Source organism: Falco cherrug, chromosome 7, assembly GCF_023634085.1.
Source record: "Falco cherrug isolate bFalChe1 chromosome 7, bFalChe1.pri, whole genome shotgun sequence".
In the NCBI taxonomy this organism is placed as follows: Eukaryota; Metazoa; Chordata; class Aves; order Falconiformes; family Falconidae; genus Falco; species Falco cherrug.
The window spans coordinates 51,802,875-51,821,732 of NC_073703.1; the positions used below are offsets into that span (position 1 = coordinate 51,802,875).

Here is an 18,858-nt window from a genome sequence, read left to right on the forward strand (position 1 = left end):
CCCTCTTGGGAATTTCAAAGTGAAGCTTAGAAATATTTGGGGGTGGGGATACATCATTCTCTGAGGTCCTGTACTAAAGCTAAGGGTTAATGGAGAGTTAAGGTAGAGAGAGGAAAAAAAGGGCGAGCTTCTACCGAGCTGGGCAAATACTGGAAAGCCTCTTTTTGAACACCATTCATAGAGTACACAGGAGTTTATTGCAATCCCTAGATGAAAAGTTTGCAACAGTTACTCCCCGGCAAGCAAGAGCTGCTCAGTAGACATGGGACTTTATTTTCACAGGAGCAGCACATTGTACCTGTGTCCCTAGGCTGTCTGTGCAACTTGCAGGTCTGTGTGGCAGCTATTTCATAGCATAGGCACAGCTGCAAGCTATTCTGCTGGACTCGTGAAATCCTTCCAGCCTTTATGTCCCTATGGTCTACCCATATTCCCCACATCACCTTCCCTAGATCTCCGTACCTCTTGTTCTTTTACTACCTGTGGTTTTCCCCTTGTAAAATACCATGGCAATTGGCAGTAATGGTCTAAAGCGCTGCAGCTCACAGCCTGTCCATGTGGCTCCATGACCCAGTGTTTTCATACAGAATAAAGAAGGGAAGCAGAATGGGCTGCACTGGTCCTGTTAATTCAGCTCTTTTATTGGTACGAAGTAGCTGATACCAAGCTAGGAAGTAATAAAGACCAGAGAGGTCTAATTGCTTTAAGTACCTGCTGTTAACATTGGTGAGGAGTGAGAAAAATCCCTTAGCTAAGTAGGGAGAGGCGTGTGAGCCTGGTGCTAAAATTCCCTGGTGTTAAGTGCCTAGGTTCCTCTAGTTAACACCTAATCACTTGAGCTATCAAAGGAAGGATTGTGCAGACTTGGAACCAGCATCAGAGAAAGGAAATCTTTGTACCAAGCCTCCCAATACAGTATCCAAAAGGATGTTAGTATATTGAATGCTATGGAGTAGGGATGCCCTAATTCAACAGCACCTTCTGCCTTAGCCCACTAAACCATTTAATCCAGCTAATATCCACAGTCCTGATGCTTGATTATAAGTACATGTTCTTCCTATTAAAGGAAGAGAAGCTGCTGGGTGGCTGGCTTTAGCCACTATCAGAGCTGGAAGAGGATCAGCTGTCCTCATCTGGCCTTTGCAGGGAGGTGGGCCGTGCAGGTTAGTCTCCTTAATTGAGCTGCAAGCTGATTTCTCTAAAGAAAGTGAAGAAGAATGTCAGATGGAGCTGTAGTTACAGTCTCGTATGAATAGACTACCTAAAATATAATGGGTACTACCTTGGTTCGGCTAGGTCTTGAAGGAAGGAGGCTTTTCGTGCTTGAGGAAGGCCCATTAGTGAAAGGCCAGCAAATCTGGGGTACCAGAGAATAAGCCCATGAGCCATCTTACTCCAGACTGTTCTCTTTTTCATTCATCCTCTGGCTGATGGAAGACTTCTTCTTGTCTTTGAAAACTGTGACAGGTCAGAGCATAGCCGCATAGTTGCTTCACTTAGGTTAAAACAAATCACGTTCAGCAGGACCATGTGTATCCTTGTGGGACAGACTCTAGTGGCAATGAAGGCCAGCCAGAAAACAAGGGTGTGTAGGTTGCTTAACACTGTGGTTTGTGACCCAGAGAAGGTGCCCTAGAGCACAGATGAGATATTTGTGGTGTACTTAAAACTGTCCCACACCTAATGCATTGATGTGACTTTCACTTCTGCATCAGAAGACCGCTGGGAACAAAGCCTGCTAGCCACAGTGGCCATGGAGACATGTGGCTAGCAGAGATGAATTTGTTTTGAAGCTTGAATTAGTGTAGCTGTGTCAACATAGCACTTAATCAAACTAACAAGGAGGGAGATCATGTCAGCCAGCAGGCTGCCTTTATTCATTCTGGGGATTCATTTTAAATCTCCAGATCTTCTGGGAATGGAGTTTTGGGCTGGAAACATGTGGAGGCAGTTTTCAGTAATCAGCCCTTGGCCTTTAAATTCAGTGAACACAGGCCAGCTGCTATACTTTTCCAGCTCTTCTCTGAGGTGCAGGTGGAAGCAGCCATAAAAACCTGTAGTGGAACGGGTAGATTTAATTTCTTCTTCCATTTTTGCTTTCTAATTCCGAATGCAGAAAAATAATTTTGAGCAAGTATTTATTTAGACTTTAAACAAATCTGAGGTGATTCAGTCTGAATTTGGAGTTCAGACCCGTAATGCTACTGTTCCAACATACATTGTCTGGTTTTGGTGAGCCCAGTTTGGGAAGATGGCTGGATTGGGCATTTGGGACAGTTTTTCTCACCCAGAGAGCAGTGTAGGGTCATGGTACAAGGCTGTATGAAGACACTGGGTCACCAGATAGCCAGGGGGTTGCCTGGCTGAATATTTGAAGCCGTACTTCTTAAACGACTTGCCACAGAGGGGATCCACCACGAGGTACTGACATGCCCTGCACACCGACGGGGGGACCGAGGGTCTATGAGGCCTGGTGCAGAACAGAGAGGAAAGCAGGAGGGCTAAGGTGGTCAGTAATCTATGCTAAGGACTGAGGGTCAGAAAGTAGTGAGAAGTTACATGCTCCCCACTTCAGCCTGCTAATGAGTCCCTCCTCTAAGAAAGGTGAAACTTGAGCTCTGGTTTCCAAGCTGATGTAGGAGCTGCTTGTGGATGGAGTCCTGCCTACCTCACCGCTTTAACCTTAGCGTTCTCCTCATGGAGTCACGTCAAAAAGACTTTTGACTCATGGAGTCAAGAAATGAATTAACAGCACCTTGCAAACACATAAGACAGTGCTAAGCTTTGCTGTGGCTGTGCATGTGTGCTAAGGGTCTGCAGAACTGCAGCCACAAAGAAGCACTGATCAGTGTAAACTGGAGGAGAGTAGAAGCCTCAGTTCGTGCTCTTAGCTCATTCTCTGACACACGAATTAAGAAACTTCAGTTCTCATTCTGTAGCGGCAGGTGATCTGTAAGGAGTTTGTAGGTTGGCCTCCTTAACTGTAGTGATGGCAAGATTAATCTGGGGGGCAGTGGATTACACAGCATCTTTGAGATTAAACTGTAGGAGAGGTGCTGCCATCTACCAAATCCCCAGGGCCAAGGATAAGCACTTTCCCTGAAAGCCAAATGGAGAATGGGTTTGCACTTAAGTATAACAAGATAAACTATCTTAGGGCTCTTTTTAAGAGGCTTTCCCTAAAATATGTGGGACTAAAAAAAAAAAAAAAAAAGATGGGTTGATGCAAATGTTACAGAATGAGAGGGAAATGGATCCTGCCACCGGGTCTTGCTTATTGCCTCTGTGATTCTTTCTAGACTAACATGGTCAAAGTTTCCTTACTCACGTTTGGGTGGGAGCACAAGAGGAAGCAGGATGAGATGAGGAATGCCGTTGTTACTGAAATATGGTCCCATGCAGTGTGTGTGTGTGCGTATGGATGTGTATGGGTGTTGGATAGCTATAAATCAAGCTATATAATCTTGAATGCTTACATCTGTTGAAAAGGGAATTGATCAGCTCTCAAATATTTGATTATGCTGTGTCTTTTTCAATATGTCTATTATTTCTGAACTCCTACTCCAGTGAGGGTCAGATATGACCTAAGCAGCTGAAGCAGAATCCTAGCTCTCTTGTTGACTAAAAGGAAAAACAAAACCCACCACCTTAGTTGTTTTTCTGGTTGTTGTTGTTTTGTGGTGGTGTTGTTTTTTTTTTTTTGCAAGATGACCGAACGCTTTTCTGTTAAATGATTTTGTGTGGAAATAAATGTCAGGTTCTTGGAGGTATGATAATGTAGAAGAATGATTGACCCAGCTGCTTTATCATGTCCAAGCAATAAAGAAATCATTAAGAGCCAGCAGCAAAAAGTGAATTGGGTTTTAAAGGATTTTCTTTTGCATAATAAAGAGAACTCCCAGCAAGTCATTAAATTTAATTTAAATTTTCTCTGTTTAAATTGTTTCCTCTGCTTAAATTCATAGGGAAATTAGTCTAGGTCTTGCTTTAGAAAGTTTAGGAAGATCCATGAGTTACCAGTAGCTAATTGTTATGCTAGCTAGGAAATAAAGCGGTAAGTTCTGCTGTGGCCATGCCATTGCAGCAGCTACACGGAGCTAAGGTTTATGCCAAGAGATCTACTTTGTTACTTGCCTTTGTTGCTGGTCACTCAATGACTTGCAGGACCTGAAGGCTGCTAGAGGTGTAGTCATCTCCCCCGAGTCTATAGTTCTCAAGAGTATTGTCTGTGGCTCAGGAGAGAGCTGGGTGTTGAGAGATGCTGTGGTGTTAAACTGGTATTAAATGGCCTGCAAAGCCTCTTTGCAAAGTCAGCGTGGCTGAACTTTGGTAACATGTGGAAACCTACCATCACTAATCTATGCGTGTGTTAAGCAGAGCTCTCAGTAACAGAAGGGCTGTCTCCTCCATTCTTACAGAGACTGCTGGAGACAAACATATTAATCTTGCTGCCTATCGAGGCAGGCTTTTTTCTTTTTCTTTCATTTAGGATTTGGGCAGGACATTGTGTGCAAATTGCACGTTGTTTCTCCTTGTCTGCTTGTCCCCAGAGAAACCCCCAGGCTGCTGTGTGCATGACTGTGGCTGCTCCGTGGAGTCACTGTGAGCCTTGGGCTGTCTCTGGAGTGTGTGCTTAAGTTTGGTGGCGCTCGTGCTCCAGAGTGCTGCCATTACACTAAGCAGTAGAAAACCACATGCATTTCTTTCTGTTGGGGGCTTCAGGCATTTGCTGGCAGGTGGGCTCATGGAGAGTGTGTGTACGTATGCATCTGAGGGCCAGAGCTCCGGTTGGTGCTGTGCCCCAAGGCTGGTGGTTAACAGCTGCCCCAGGCAGCCACTGCAGTGCTGCTGCCCTCCTTGGTGGAAAGGTCAGTATCCCTTCCTCCTCCTTTTCCTCTCCTGTCTACCCATGCTTGGGTGCAGGGATACCTGGGCCCCAACCCTTTGCTCGTGGTTCTGCTGTGGTGGCTGTTAGCTTCCCCCAGCAGATCTGGTGAAGGTGATAATGGAGAAAGGTGAATGGCAGTTTTCTAGTTTGCAAGGATGTCATACTGAGGTTTGGTGTAATTGTCATTCCTTTTTGCCATTCAGTGCTTGAGGAAACTGTCAACTTTTTTAATTTGATCACCTGTGCAGTCATGGTTGTGGCATTTTGAGGGGAATGCTTTTAATGATACTTAGCTCTTTTGCTAAGTGTTTCACCAGTAGAACTCAACACTTTGCAAAGGAGATCAAGGGACGCTGTTCACATTTTACAGATAGGGGAAAAAATATGGAGAAAGCAGCTTCTCTTCCCTCTGGATTACCCGGCAGATCAGAAGCAAAGGCAGGAATAAAGCTGATCTCCCTGAAGTACTGGCCCGTGCACTATCCAGAAGAAGGTCTGTGTACATCAAGCTTGTAACTTCCTGTAGCTCAGGACCATGGTGAATTTATGTAGATTCACTGACCTCTCCCCAGTTATTGCAGATCAGGTTGGTGCAGGCAGTAGCTGTAGTATCTCACAATTCTCTCACACCTTAGTGGGACTCCAAGCAATGAGAATTTGTTATTTGAGGCTGATGGTTTCCTTCTCTCGGGACACACTCCTTCCCATTAGAGCCTTCTTGAGATGGAACTTGAGACTAAATTCTCCAGATGCTTCTCCAGTTTGTTTCCATCAGTGGGTAAGCTCTTTCTGGCTTTCTCTTCCTACATCTTCACATAAATTAGAAGTTCTTGATTCCCATTTTAATTCAGATTAAGGGAAAACAGTAGTAGCTGTCTTCCAGTTAAAAAAAAAACTTTTCTCCACTCTGTTGCCAGTGGTGAAAGGCTGTTGTATTTGCTTCTTGATGTGAAATTCTTATATCAGTGTTCTTAACTGTGGCAGCTTCTAATTTAACTTTAGTCCTTTACACATGCACACACATGCTCTGGGTTTCTGCTGTACTCCCACTGTGAGGTCTAGGTGATGTGACCTGCAGGGGATTAGTGTAAGGTGTCAGGGGACTGTTTCTGGAGCATATGTGAAATCAGCCTGCAGAAATGTGAGACCATGGCACCGTCTTGGGAAGAAGAGAAACCCTGAGCTGACCTTCACCTTCCCAGATAGTCCTGTTGGTAGGTGTTGAGGGGACACACTTTGCCCTCTGTCCGTGAAGAATGACAAATTACATCCTGTCTCAGACTGTGACTTCTTGCCCACCAGATGAGGTGTTGTATGAGTTTGTGACAGCATTAAACAGGGGAGGCCTGGGACCTCAGCTCAAAAGGGAGGCATGTGGTAGAAATTGGCTCCTTGGAGCTGGTGCATGCTCTGATCTGGCAGAGAAGCCCCTGGAAAGCTCATGGGTTCCTCAAGTAGGAGGCCCTTGGAAGGGATCTTCTGGGATGTATGAGAGGGCAGTGATATTCCTAGCTTTGAACCAACACAGGGAAATGCACCCTGCCAGATGACAAAATCAAGTTTTGGGTTTAAAAACAAACAGCAGACCAGAGCTGATTAAAGATAAAACAAGTCTACTGTGGCTTGGGTGAGTTTTGCCTCCTTTACTCATACTGGCTCACGCATTATTGTGTGGAGCACCTTTGCAAATGAGTGGCTTGGACATCATACCCTTTATACACAGGTTTGCAGAGGTACTAGTCATTTGTTTCCAACCTATAAGAAGGAGGAGAAAACACAGTCTGATTGACGCAGCTTCAGGGAATAAGAAGAGATGCTGGTGGCAAGGCTTGATAGACCATATATCACTCCAGGTGTGTGCTGGGAGGTTTTTTTAACCCACAGTGGGAATGTTACTTACAGCATCACTATAATGTGTATTTGATTTCTAACAGATTAGTGGTAACAAAGTTTCTGAGTTAAATATGGGTTTCTCCTTTTTCTAAATGAGATGAGGAGAACAGCAGAGTCTAATATCTCCCCAGCCATAGGTCCTCCAGCAAGTTTTCATTGTGGCTAAATAAAGCAGCTGATCCTGGTAGAAGGTGGCAGCTCTTTCAAGTAAGAGATGATTTACCTGTTGGTACCAGTGTGGAAACAAGCCAGTTGTTTCTTACTTACCTCATGTCAGGATAAGAGGTGGTAAGAGAATTTGCTGTACTAGCTGATAGACACACCAGGGACCATGTTCATCCTCCATTTAGCTTCAGTGAAAACAGCAGATTTAAAGCTGGGAGGAATGTGGACTGGTACGTATTTACAGCTGCCTTAGCAGATGGGCTGTTGACAGATGAGGCCCCTCAAGTCTCTGCCTGGGTGCCAGCACGTACTGTTGCAAACATTTTAGTTGAAGCCAGTCCTGGTGCTGAGCGGGCCCTGGCTGCTCGGTGGGTCAGGCCCTTTGGGTGGGTTGTGCTGGAGGGGCAGTGGGGTGGAAGCCTGAATGTCAGGTAGAAGCAGTTCTTCCTGCCAGGGCTTGCAGGACCTGTCCTTAGGAGGCTGATGGAGACACCTGCCGAGCTGCCTCAAAGCCTGGGCAGCCTGGTGTGGAGCATGGCTGCAGCCCCAGGGCTGGGCTGCAGCTCCTGGAAACCCTCCCATGGACCTCGGATCCCCGACAGCCTCTGCTGTGTCCTGCTGCTCTTCTTCCCAGTGCTGGTGTGGAGCCTCTGTGGGTATTAAGAAGAGTCCAGGACTTAATGCTCTACCCCTGGTGAGAAAAAGCCATGGCTCTGGTCTGTTAGATGGTGGAAAGTGTTCTTTGGTGTTTTTAGGTGCTGGGAAGGAAAGAGGCCTTTTCCCTCTCCCCTGTTTGCCTCTCCAAACAGTGTCCAGGAGCAGTTGCTCCTGCCTGCTACAGCTGTTGTGCTGAGTGTGTCGTTGAAGGTTTACTTGCTGCTGCGCCTCTGGTGCTCTCTGTAAAAGTATGTTGTTAAAGTGAAATGGGCTAGGAGTTACCTTTTGTGCCTCTGTTTTTCTTTCCATGAGATAAGCAAGCCGAATGGGTCCTACCATCATAAAAATGCCCACCTGAGCACAATGCTGCTCTGCTTTTCTTCTTTAGAGAACAAAAGTGTGATAAAGTTATCCATATTTAATGCAGAAATTCTGCTTTGCTTATCTCTGCTTTACCTGTCTTCCCTCCTGGGTTGGTCTCTGCTTTAATAGCAATTGCTTTAAGTTTTGGCTTAATACTGCTATCTCTGCCTCCCTTAGTTAAGACAACTGGACCATGATGCTGTTTAGAAAGGGTGTGCCAGGACCGATGTATTTGCTGTGTGAGTCCAAATAAGCACAGAGTGCCTGTGGATAACTGACTAGCTGAAAAGGGTCACATAGACATAGTCCAGCTGGCTGGACAAAAATGCACATTGCTCTCAGCTTATCTGAAGTAAAGCAAAATACACTGTCTTTGGCTGTCCTTGTTACACAGTAACAGGAAGATTTTGGTGGGAAAAGAATGTTGCAGGTGGGAACAGAAAACTACAGAAGAGAAACAAGGGGCGGGCTTGGTATTTAGGCAACTAACCAATAATGAGTTTAACTTTTGTAATATGTATGAGCTAATTATAACAAGGCATAAAAGGTGACTGTAAGGGACAATAAACGAAGTCTGCTGATCACTCATATTGAGCGACTGCGTCTTCCCTCCGTCGCGACAAGTGCCCTGTTTTCTAAGACATCAGAAATGCTTCTTCGTTTTGGGGTGGTTTGTGGTTAGCTTTGATAGCTCACAGTAGTCTTCTCTTTCTGTAGCAGAGCTGGGGGGAGAGAACGTGTGAATTCGCAGTTTTTCCCAGATGTGTCCTGTTAGCTGACACCACCAGAGGTGGGCAGAGCTGTGAATAATGCAGAAGTGCAGTGAATGGACTGTGTGTGAGCAGTAACTGCTTGCCTAGCAGTTGGGCTGCTAGGGTTTCATCGACTGTGTCCTGCAGAACAGTACCTGAAAGCTGTAGCAGGTTGGAGCATACCAGATGCCTGGCTGCTGCTGGTGTCTGAGGCTGTAGCGCCGCGGAAGCATGAGGAGCTGTATGCGCTTCTTCTGTGTTGGAAGATCTTTATTTTCTGTAATTAGCGATTGCTTGGCATAACTGTCTGTCTTGCTCTTTTTGTGGCCTGACAAGTGGAGCAGTGCCAGATGTGGTCTGTGGGAGTTGGAGCTGATGACAGCTTCAGTAGGTCATTAGAGTCTGTGGTGGGCAGCTGGTGCTAGCTTTCCCTTGAGGTGACTTAAAGAAAGGAAAAAAATAAGCTCAGGGGCCTGATTATCCCATCCTTTGTACAATACAGAGCAGCAAAAAAAGGCATAACAGATGTGACATCTCCCCTGTCTTGACAGTAAGTTGTAGATGGCAGTGGTGAAGCAGGAGACAAGCACAAGGTGGTTTTCCTGGTGCACAGCCCCCAGAGGAGAGGGTAAAGAGCAAGGAGCTGTTGCCTTTGGTGCTGAGAGCATCAGTAAGTGGACAGCTAGGTTTTTTTCTTCCCTGAGCTCTGTGGGGAGCAGTAGGTCCACATGTGTTTCTGTGCAGTGCTTCTGGCTAGCCGTGAGCCTGAGGAGGTGAGGTGCCATGGTGCAGAGCGGTTTGGGCACACCGGTCCCCAGCACGCTGCTAACAGGCAGGCTGTGCTGAGTTTGCAAACCTGGTGCTGCAACTCCCCTAGGAAGAGCTAGTTCATGAGGAAAAACTGAATGAGTCCGTACTAAAATGGAGAGCAAAATCTAAGGGTTGAAATAGACCCCTGGGAGCATAGCTTTGGACACCCAAGCCATGGAAGCGTGGCTAGCCTGGGAGCAAGCTGCCTTGTCCCAGGGTTGCCTGGCTGTCTCTGGGAGACCAGGGTTTGCAGCTCTGGGGTGTTTGAAGGCAAGACAAATGGGTGAGGGGGGACCCTGCCAGTGTGTGCTGTAATGACTGGAGCCCCTGTTTGGCCTGGCCTGGGACTATTAATGTCCTGCCTTTGGGGACCGCTTCTCAGGGTCTTTTCTAAGAGGGCTGAGACTCCCTTGTACATCTGGCCTGGCATGTGATGCTTCATGCAGTGCCGTATCTCCTGGCTCCATGCTGGGAATGGAGCCCAGCAGCCACCCAGGCAGGGGAGGACAACTGCTCTCGGAAAGATTTCTCCCTTGCAGTGAAGGGCTGTCCCAGGTGGCAGGTGAGGGAGTTTTGTGGGGCTGCAAGCTTGTAGAGAAGAGGCCCAAGGAACAAGCATGCAGCAAGAACAAACTCCCACTAAAGGCACCTCCCTTCCAGTTTTGGGGGAAGATGTTTTGTGGTTTGTTTTTTTTTGAAGTCAGTTGCTGCATGGAGTAACAGCCCGCTCCCTGGAAGGTACATCTAATGGAATTAAAGGGTATCTCTATCTTGTTCTGGGTGTTGAGAGCTTCCTCGAACTGCTGCCCAGAATACTTGTGAGACACCCTGTAATTCAATTAGAAGTACCCTCCAGGGAGCATATAATTATATCATATCTATGAAACGTAATGACAGCCCCCTTGTATCACATGGCGAGCAACTCTCTGCTGCTGCCCAGAACCTTTCACCGGTAAGGAACTAATCTGCTTAGCACAGATTGAACTCGGCGGTGTACAGCACTTACCCAAATGCTTCTGAAGGGAATCCCTGCCAGTGCAATAAACCAGTTAGCAGCACGTGAGCATTGCTGCCCCTGCATCCCTCTTCCCAGCCCTCAGACAACTCCAGCCAGGGCTGCTCACCTCCACTCTCACCATCCTCTCTGAAGCTTCCCAAGAATTTTGAAGGATGGGAAGTTTCTTTAACCCTTTAAACTTGTCTTTTGCCCCTTGATGGGTAGTAATAGGCTGTGATACAGAGTGTGCTGAAGGGGCAGAGCTCCATTATAGGCAGTGTCCTACCTTCCTGCTGATACCCTGTAAAATTTTGATACAAGTTCCAATGTTTTGGGGAGACAAATAATTGTAGTGCCAGTTGAAATGCAGCTGCCGCCAGTGTGAACCGTAGTATCTCAGCACCTGAAACCATTTAAGGCTAGAAGTAAGGAACACCACACTTGACCGCCATGTAGGGAGTGTCCATGGGATACTGTAATTCCAATTAACTTTTAGCAGAGGCACCAGCTTAAATCAAAAAAAGAGGGAAAGTGGGGTGAGGGCTTGGAGTGATTTTGAGTACCAAAAAGAATTGTGTGGAGGAATTTTCTTGCCCACAGTAGAAGTCCACTGGAAAACAGTATTAGCTCCCTTGTGGTCAAAGGATACTCCTGCTGCATACAGGTCTGACAATGCACTGCTGAGACCATACTGTCCCCAACCCTGCTGCAGTTCAGCAGCTTCAGAGGGCTCTCCCAGAAAGTTTGTCCTCCCATGTGAATAAACCCTGTCACAGGATTGTAGTTGCTGTGAGTGCTGTTGACATTGCTGGCTGTCAGCCCCAAAGTGCTTTTGTGCCCTCAAATTTTAGAGCTCTGAGTGAGCTGGGCAACTTTGGAATAGGAGATGGAAGCAGGGAAAAGGGCAGGGAAGGGACCTTTGAGAGCTGATGGAGGCAGTGGATAAGCAAGGTTTGCTCGCATCAGGAGGCAGGAGAACGTTGTGCTGACCTTGAAGGCAAGGGTTCTGAATCCCAGTGAGTGTCCTTGACTGGCATTTTGGGAGCTGAATCACCAAAGGTGCAGCAGAGGTGTATTTAGGTGGTGTTGGTATCTCCTTGGGGACAATTACACTGGGAATCACTGGCCAGCCCAGCCCTGGTGGGGATATGCCCAGGGCTTGAAGGAGCTTAGCTGTGAATTGCTAAGTAATCTGGAGAAAGGCAGATAGAAAGCAACATGGTTGGCATGAGAAAAAGAAATGGATGAGAGTGACTTGCTGAGAACCACAGGGCCTTGGTGGTCTTGCCTAATGAGGAGCTGGGGTTTGGTTTCTTGCTGTAGGGCCAGTACTTCAACCGGGACTTCTCAGTCAGTGGGGATGTCTTGGAGGTAGATTGAAACTTATCTCCTAGTTCCTCCTCCAGTAACTCCTAGGAAAAGAAACTTTCAACCTTGTTGAGACAAGCCATGGGAAGGAGGAGTTGTTTTCTGCTTCGTGCTTTTTCCCTGCTGCTGTCTCTACTCTTCCCCTCACCCCAAAAAACCAAAGAAATGTGGCACCTTGGAACCTGCCTCCTCCCACTACCTGTTGCCAGTGAATGCCTCAGGTCACGCTGGGAAGCCATCTGATCTTTTTCAGGCAGCACTGCTTTTAACAGAGTATGGCTTGGAGTGAGGAGAGAAGCAGCGTTCTTCCCTGTGTGTGTCTTCTTGCTGCTTGGCATCTAAGTATCTGTAATGACAATCTCCAGCTCCAAACATTGCAGCAAAGCAAGAGATTTGGCATGGGGGAAAAAAAAAAAAAGTTGAACCATTGTGTAAAACCTGGTGGCTCTTGAGCACCACATCCTTGTCCAGAACAGGAGAGAGACTTAAGCACACAGTTGTGGCAAGCTCTTCCCTGGCTGCATTAGGGTTGTGGTTTCACCACAGCTCTGAAGTAACTCTCACTGCTCACCTGCATTTGCACAGAAATTGTGGAGTAACACCTTGGTCTTCTGTTCCTAGGGAAGCCCCTTTTACCAGCTGGCTTGTTCTTCACTTGGCTTAGTTACAAGGTTTTTCTGTAACAAGGGTGTAGGCAGGGCACGGAGAGTGCCTGAGGAATATTGGGGTAATATGATTTGGATACCTCAGGCAGTTTCTCATAGCAACTAAAGGTATTTTGCATTTATATTTATCCTTTCATATGAAGGGATCCCAAATTGCTCAACAAATGGAGCAGGAGGATCATTTTATCTACCAAACAAAAGCAAGGGCCTATAGGCACACTGTGTTTGGCAGCCTATAGTCCTGTGATATGCTATAGGGCAGAGGGGATCAGGGTGAGGGGATGCCCATCTGGGGCAGGTTTGGGGCTGCTGTGGTTGGCAGCAGTGTGCCTGTTCCATGAGGAGGGTTGTGCTGCTCCTGGGGAACGTGCAGTGAGCGAGGTATGAGTGACGGGGCACTGAGCTGTAAGTGCTGGAAGGGTGATCAGAGAGTTTGCGTGGTGTTCGGTTGAAAACACAGGCTCCGGAGAGCAGCGTGGCTGGTATGGTTGGAATGCAGCAACTCGAAATGGATGCTTTTCTTCAGCAAGAGCACAGCTGCTGCAGAAATCACAGCCTGCCTTCCCGCACGGCCGCCGAGCAGCACCAGGTGCTAACAACAGAGCCTCCCTGGGATGGCCTGTCCAAGGTAGCCTCTGAGATGCTTCAGTTACTGTGCCCAGATGGGGCATCTCAGTTCTCTTTGGGAATAGAGGTAGGTTGGTGGGCTTTGTGTCATGTTGTGGCACTGCTGCTCTTGCCACCCCGGGCTCCTTCAGCCCTCCCTGAGGAGCCTGCTTGGATCTGAATGTCAGCTATTGCTGCAAGGCTCCTGCAGGGATGTGGTGTCTCACCAGTGCCCTGCCATTTAAAGCATCAACCTCTTGCTAACCCCTTGGCAGCTGTGGAAGTCCTGATCTGTTTTTACCTCTTTGCAACAACGGAGCACACCATCCACTCTCTCTGTCACATGCACACCACATGTGTTGTGGGCAGAAGGTGGTGCCACTGTCTCCTCCACTCATGCTGCCTGTACTGCCCCCAATAAGGACCTGCTCCCAGACCCTGCTGAGTACCTCTGTGAATTGTGGAGACTGAAGACCCATCCATAAAGGTGACAGGGTCTTGCTCACAACCTACTCTGCTCGTTAGCTGGTGTCAGGGCGTGTGTCATGGGTATGTGCCCATCTCAACTTGTGCAATAAGTCCTTACTCACCCAAACCTCTCCAGAGGCTATTAGGGTAGCAACTTTAAATTGCTTTTAGCCTTGACTAGCCTGAGAACCTACGAGAAGAGGCTTTTTTACAGTGAAGGTCAACCAACTTGGAGGGGATATATGTTAGATTGTGCTATTTCTAGGTGCAGGAAATTACTGGGAACAGTCAGCATGAATTTACCATAGCAGATCATGCCTGACTAACCTGATTGCTTTCTGTGATGAGACACCTGAGTTGGTGGCCATGAAGAGAGCAGTGCGTGTCATTTACCTTGGCTTTCGGTTTTTGATGTCTTCTCCCAGAGCATCTTTATAGCCAGACTGGGGAGATGCGGCCTTGATAGGGGACTACAAGATGGATGAAAAAGCTGTATGGTCTGTCCAGCTGAAAAGGTAGTGGTTGGTGCTTTGAGACTTAACAGGTAGCCAGTTCCTAGTCACAACCTTCAGGAGTCAACATAAGGCCTGAGTAGTTCAGCATCTTCATCCACACCAGGGATGATGAGGAGACGTGCAGGCCTGCCCTGGTGAGCCCATGGGGACCATGGTCCAAGAGGAAGATTGGTATGCTGGAGTGTGGGTTGCTGGCTGGAGGGGCCTTGGTGAGCAGTGGAAACGGGCCAAGAGGGGTCTTGGGAAGCTGGGCAAGAGAAATGCAGGTCCGGTGCCTGGGATGGGGTCAGCTGATGCCCTGGTGCAGGCTGCGGACCAGCTGGTTGGGAGCAGCTCTGTGGGGAAGGAGCTGTGCTGTGGGGCAAAACTGTTCAGTTTGTGCAGCTTAAACCAAATCAAGATTGAAGCAGTGCATTGATTTATCAGCGGTGTATAATTAATTGGTAATCAGTGAACTATATAAGGGGGATCAATATCAGCAACACAGTGGAGAAACCACAGCGCTGGACACCTATCCAATGCTGATGTTCAACTAAAGTTCTAAGCGCCCTTCTGTAACTGATCCCCAGAAGTTATGCTGATGCACACAGTTATATGTCCCCATGGTGTTCCTGTCTCAATAGCTGTTGCTGCCCAGGATGGGCCCTGTGAGACCCCGTGGACCTGGAGGTCCCTGTGGACATGAGTCAGCATCATAGCATGTCTTAAATATTAGCTGTTAGCCCAGTAAGTCACTGCTACTGACTTGGGATTTTTGCAGGTAGTTGCAGAGGTTTATTCCCTGTAAAAGGTGGAAGCGGCGCTGGCCCTCACTGGGATATCAAGGGAGGGTCTCCTTGGGCTGCCCACCTTCTCTGCTGTGCCAGGGAATGTCCAGGCAAAGCTGGTGAGCTAGAATTTCCCACTCAATGTCTGTTTTTATGGCTTTCCCATCTGAAAGAGGTGTGTGCTTGTAGATGCTTACCAGCTGAGGTGTTGGTCACAGGCCATATAGCAGAGCTCCTGGGAAGAGTGTGCAGCCCTGTGGTAGCAGCTTATATCCCAGTCTGGCCAGTGTTCTGCTTGCTGAACCCCCTCTGGGCAGCGTTAGAGGATGTCTCTTAGCATGATGGCTGCATGTGATATGTACTCACCACCTGTTGTTGGTTTTCCATCTGCACAGCTGTACACAGATGTTGTTGGCTGTTGAAAATGGCTGAAGACATGCAGTAGCATACTGTCCTGATGATCTATTGCTTTGACCTTCAGGTAGTATTTCTAAATTTTAAGAGTTCAGCTCACCCTGAGGTTGCGAGGGCAAAAGCAAGCACCCCCAGGCTATGCTGTTGTGTGAAACTAGCTGGGGCCCAGCAGTGGTGACCCAAGAGCAGGTTTCTCTTCCAGACACCGGTGTTGTAGCACATTTGGCAGAAAGGGAGAAAAAGAAGGAGAAAGGGTCCAGAAGTTACAGTTTTAAAAGTGCTAATGATAAGGAGGGGGGAAGCACCACCTTCTTGAGAACTCAGATATCATGTATTTCCTGTGGAGTAACACAACAGCCAGTCTGGCTGTCTTTCAGCCCTGACTCTGAATTTCTTCTTTTTTCGGTTAACATTCAATTTTAAATAGAGTAGTCCTCTGAGAGCCTGAGCTGAAGCCTCTTACATGTGATAGAAAGACTCCAGCAGTTAGAGTGGGTGGAGGGAGCTGCGTTAACCATCTCTCTGCTGGTATTTGCTGTTCTGTTGGCAAAGTTACTTCCATGTCACTTGGACCCGATCGGTTGGGAGAGCAGAAGCCATGCAGTTTTGACAGTTTATTTAAAGCTTCCTTTCTCAGGCAGTCCAGGTGTCTGTAGATGGCCATGTGCCATGAGGACATGTCAGTAAATAGCCATGAAATTGGGCTATTTACATGAGATTTTAACTAAGGTCTGCCAGGTCTGGAGTGCAAGTAAGCACTAAAATATTTAAGTCCCCTATGGACTAGAAGGATTTTCTTTTCCTAGCTAAGGGGCTGTGGAGATTTCACAGGCCCAGAAGGAGAGCCTGTGAAATACTCTTTGAGAACCTCTTTTTTTTGGTAGTTTTTTTGTGAAAAATGGAATAAAAGGGCAGTTCAGACCCTTTTGGCTGCATGGCATTTTTGTTTCTTGCTGTGACTTGGAAGTGCAATAGGAAGCAATGAGAAGATGCAGCAAACAGTAATCTCTACCACTTGGGGCCTTTCCTGCAATCGTTCCTGCTCTCCCTGTGTTTCACTGGGAGCAAGAATTTGGCTCTTCTTTGGCTGTCTTGGACTGGATGGAGGTTGTTTCTCTCAAGCAAATGTGGCTACGTACTTCAGTCATCGGAGGGGTTAAATCTCAGTGATCAGGGTTAGAAATGTGACATAGGAGATTAGATCTAGAATCCCATTTTGCTGGTGGACTGATAACAGGATCTTATCAACCTGCCACTCTTATTTGATTACTAACACTTGCTACTGCAGAAACTGAGAGGGAGAGATGGGAAGTGGCTATTGATTGTCAGTCGATAGGGGCTGAGGTGCTTTCATCAGCCCCAGGGAAGGTGGCACATTCACCTGCTAATTGCAGCCTGCACATCCCAGAGGGGATGCTCTGGGTGCTGGGTACCGGCATGCCAGCGTGTTGTGCTATCAGACCAGTGCTATAAGAGATCAGTCTTGAAATTGGTGCTTTTGGCAGTGGCCCTGTGTAAGCTGTGCCATCCGGTGACAGAGCCACCCACACTCCAGCCGAAGGTTAGCAGCATTGACAGAATTCATCAAACATGCCCTGGGAGGATGGAGAACAACTGGGTATTGTACAGTGGGGCTGCCTGTGCTCACTGTTTGAATACTGATTCTACATTAAACAATAGGGACCTGTGCAGCTGGGAATGGGACCGAGCCTCCATTTTTCTTGAAAGAAACCAGGTGGAGTTTTGTATTTTTTTTTCTCTGTTTATATTCCTATATGCATCTTTTATCTCCTCTCCTTCTCTAGCTCTCCATTTCTCAGTTCACTTGTGTTTTCGCTTCCAAGTGCACCTCTGCTTCATATGCTTTAAAAGTCCTTGGAGAAAGGAGCCAGGATTGGCAAGTAATGCAAATATGAGAAAAGCTGAGGAACATCATACATAATGCTGGTGTCACCTCCAGTGAGTTTTGAGATTAGATAGGCTCGCACAACCCCCTCCTTGTGTTCAGCACAATGCAGTCGATACAGACTGGGGTGCAGATGGTCCCTAAGTTCCTGGTAACTAGGAGCCAGAACGCAGAGGGGAGACCCTTGCATTCCCTTCTGCTTGTTCCTGAATTAGGCTTGATACTGCAGAGGGCCAAGCTTCATCCTGCCGTCGCTAGTTAGCCGTGCAGAGCAGGAGCGCTGCACCCTGACACAGGAACACATTAGTGGCAATCCGGGACATTGCTAGGGCTGGCTAAATGGTGTTTAATGTTCAGTATGTGTAAGCAGGACAGACATTTGATGGCATTTTTGGCATCAGGTAGGGAATGTAGCTTTGTTCTGCACTAGTGATTGCTGAACTGTGTTCATCCATAGGGGACCATGTGAAACACAGACTTTGGACACAGCTAAGTTTCTGTTATAGATGTTCAGAAACACCGTGTGTTGCAATTGTTCCCGCTTTGCTTCTCCTTAGCCTTCCTTTCCACTGTTAGGATGACTTTTGTTCTGTAGTAAACAGCGTGGAGCTGAGCTTGCTTATGCCGTGCCCCGGTAGCCCATGGCTGAGCAGGCTGCCTGAAGTGGGAGCTGGGGCAGGGTGCTCACCAAGGGGGTCTGCAGGGGTGCTCCTCTGTCCCACAGCCTCCTGAGCACAGCATGTGGCATGTCCAACGATGGGTGTTTTTGTGTGAAATCCTTGCCTGGGATGAAGAGCCACCTTTCCTCACTTGCATTCTCCATTTAAACCCGAGAGGCTATTTTAAAAAAATGCGTTAAGAGAATGTTCCATTTGCATGATTAAGTCCTAGAAGTTAATAATGCCAAGCAGAACATTAATTCTGCCCCCAGTGCATATAGTGATAAAATATTGAATTACACTATTACAAACTGTTTATCTGATAATCAAATGTACTCTGTGTCTTCTACATGCAGAGCTTCATATGTGAAACATCTCGTCAGATTTGTGCAGTCTGCTGTACACTCACCAGTTTAATTATCCTGATCCTGCCCTGTGCAGCTGAATTGACCTATGCCTAATTCTTTCTTAATTTTTGGCAAGCCACTGGTATACATCAGAAGATGCTCCCTTCACATTGGGAGAGTTACACTGGTGTAAACCAGGCCAAAAATAAGAGGTTTGCCCCTCATACAGAGGTTAGCAGCTCTTCTCAATTTTTCACACCTTCAGAATATTCTAGGGGAATATGTGAGCCCCTTTAGAAACATCTGACGGTGTTTTATAGTGTATAGTGATCTTGTTTTTTGCAGTAACCTTTTGTGAATCCCTCAGGAGCAGCCTGCAGTCTGCCATCAAAATGGCAGGCTGAAAGCCACTGCTTTAAGCCTTTTAGGCAAAAATTCCCTTCCAAGTCAATGGCTGTGTATTATGCCGTTCACTGTCCATTAGCACTCTGCTTTGGAGGGTGAAATAGTTAACTTCGGAGTTATTTTAGCTGCAAAACTTAGGTGGCCTAAATATGCCTGCAGCAATTTGCTCTTATGTGCCGTTATATTTAATTTCTAGTATGTTGTGTAAGAGCA

At 47.2% G+C, this 18,858-nt stretch overlaps 1 protein-coding gene across 4 annotated transcripts in view; it reads left to right on the forward strand.

Annotated features, from left to right (window-relative positions):
• Window positions 1-18,858, forward strand: part of SLC8A3 (solute carrier family 8 member A3) — a 114,519-nt gene that overhangs the window by 22,040 nt on the left and 73,621 nt on the right. The gene's annotated exons all lie outside the window — the stretch shown is intronic.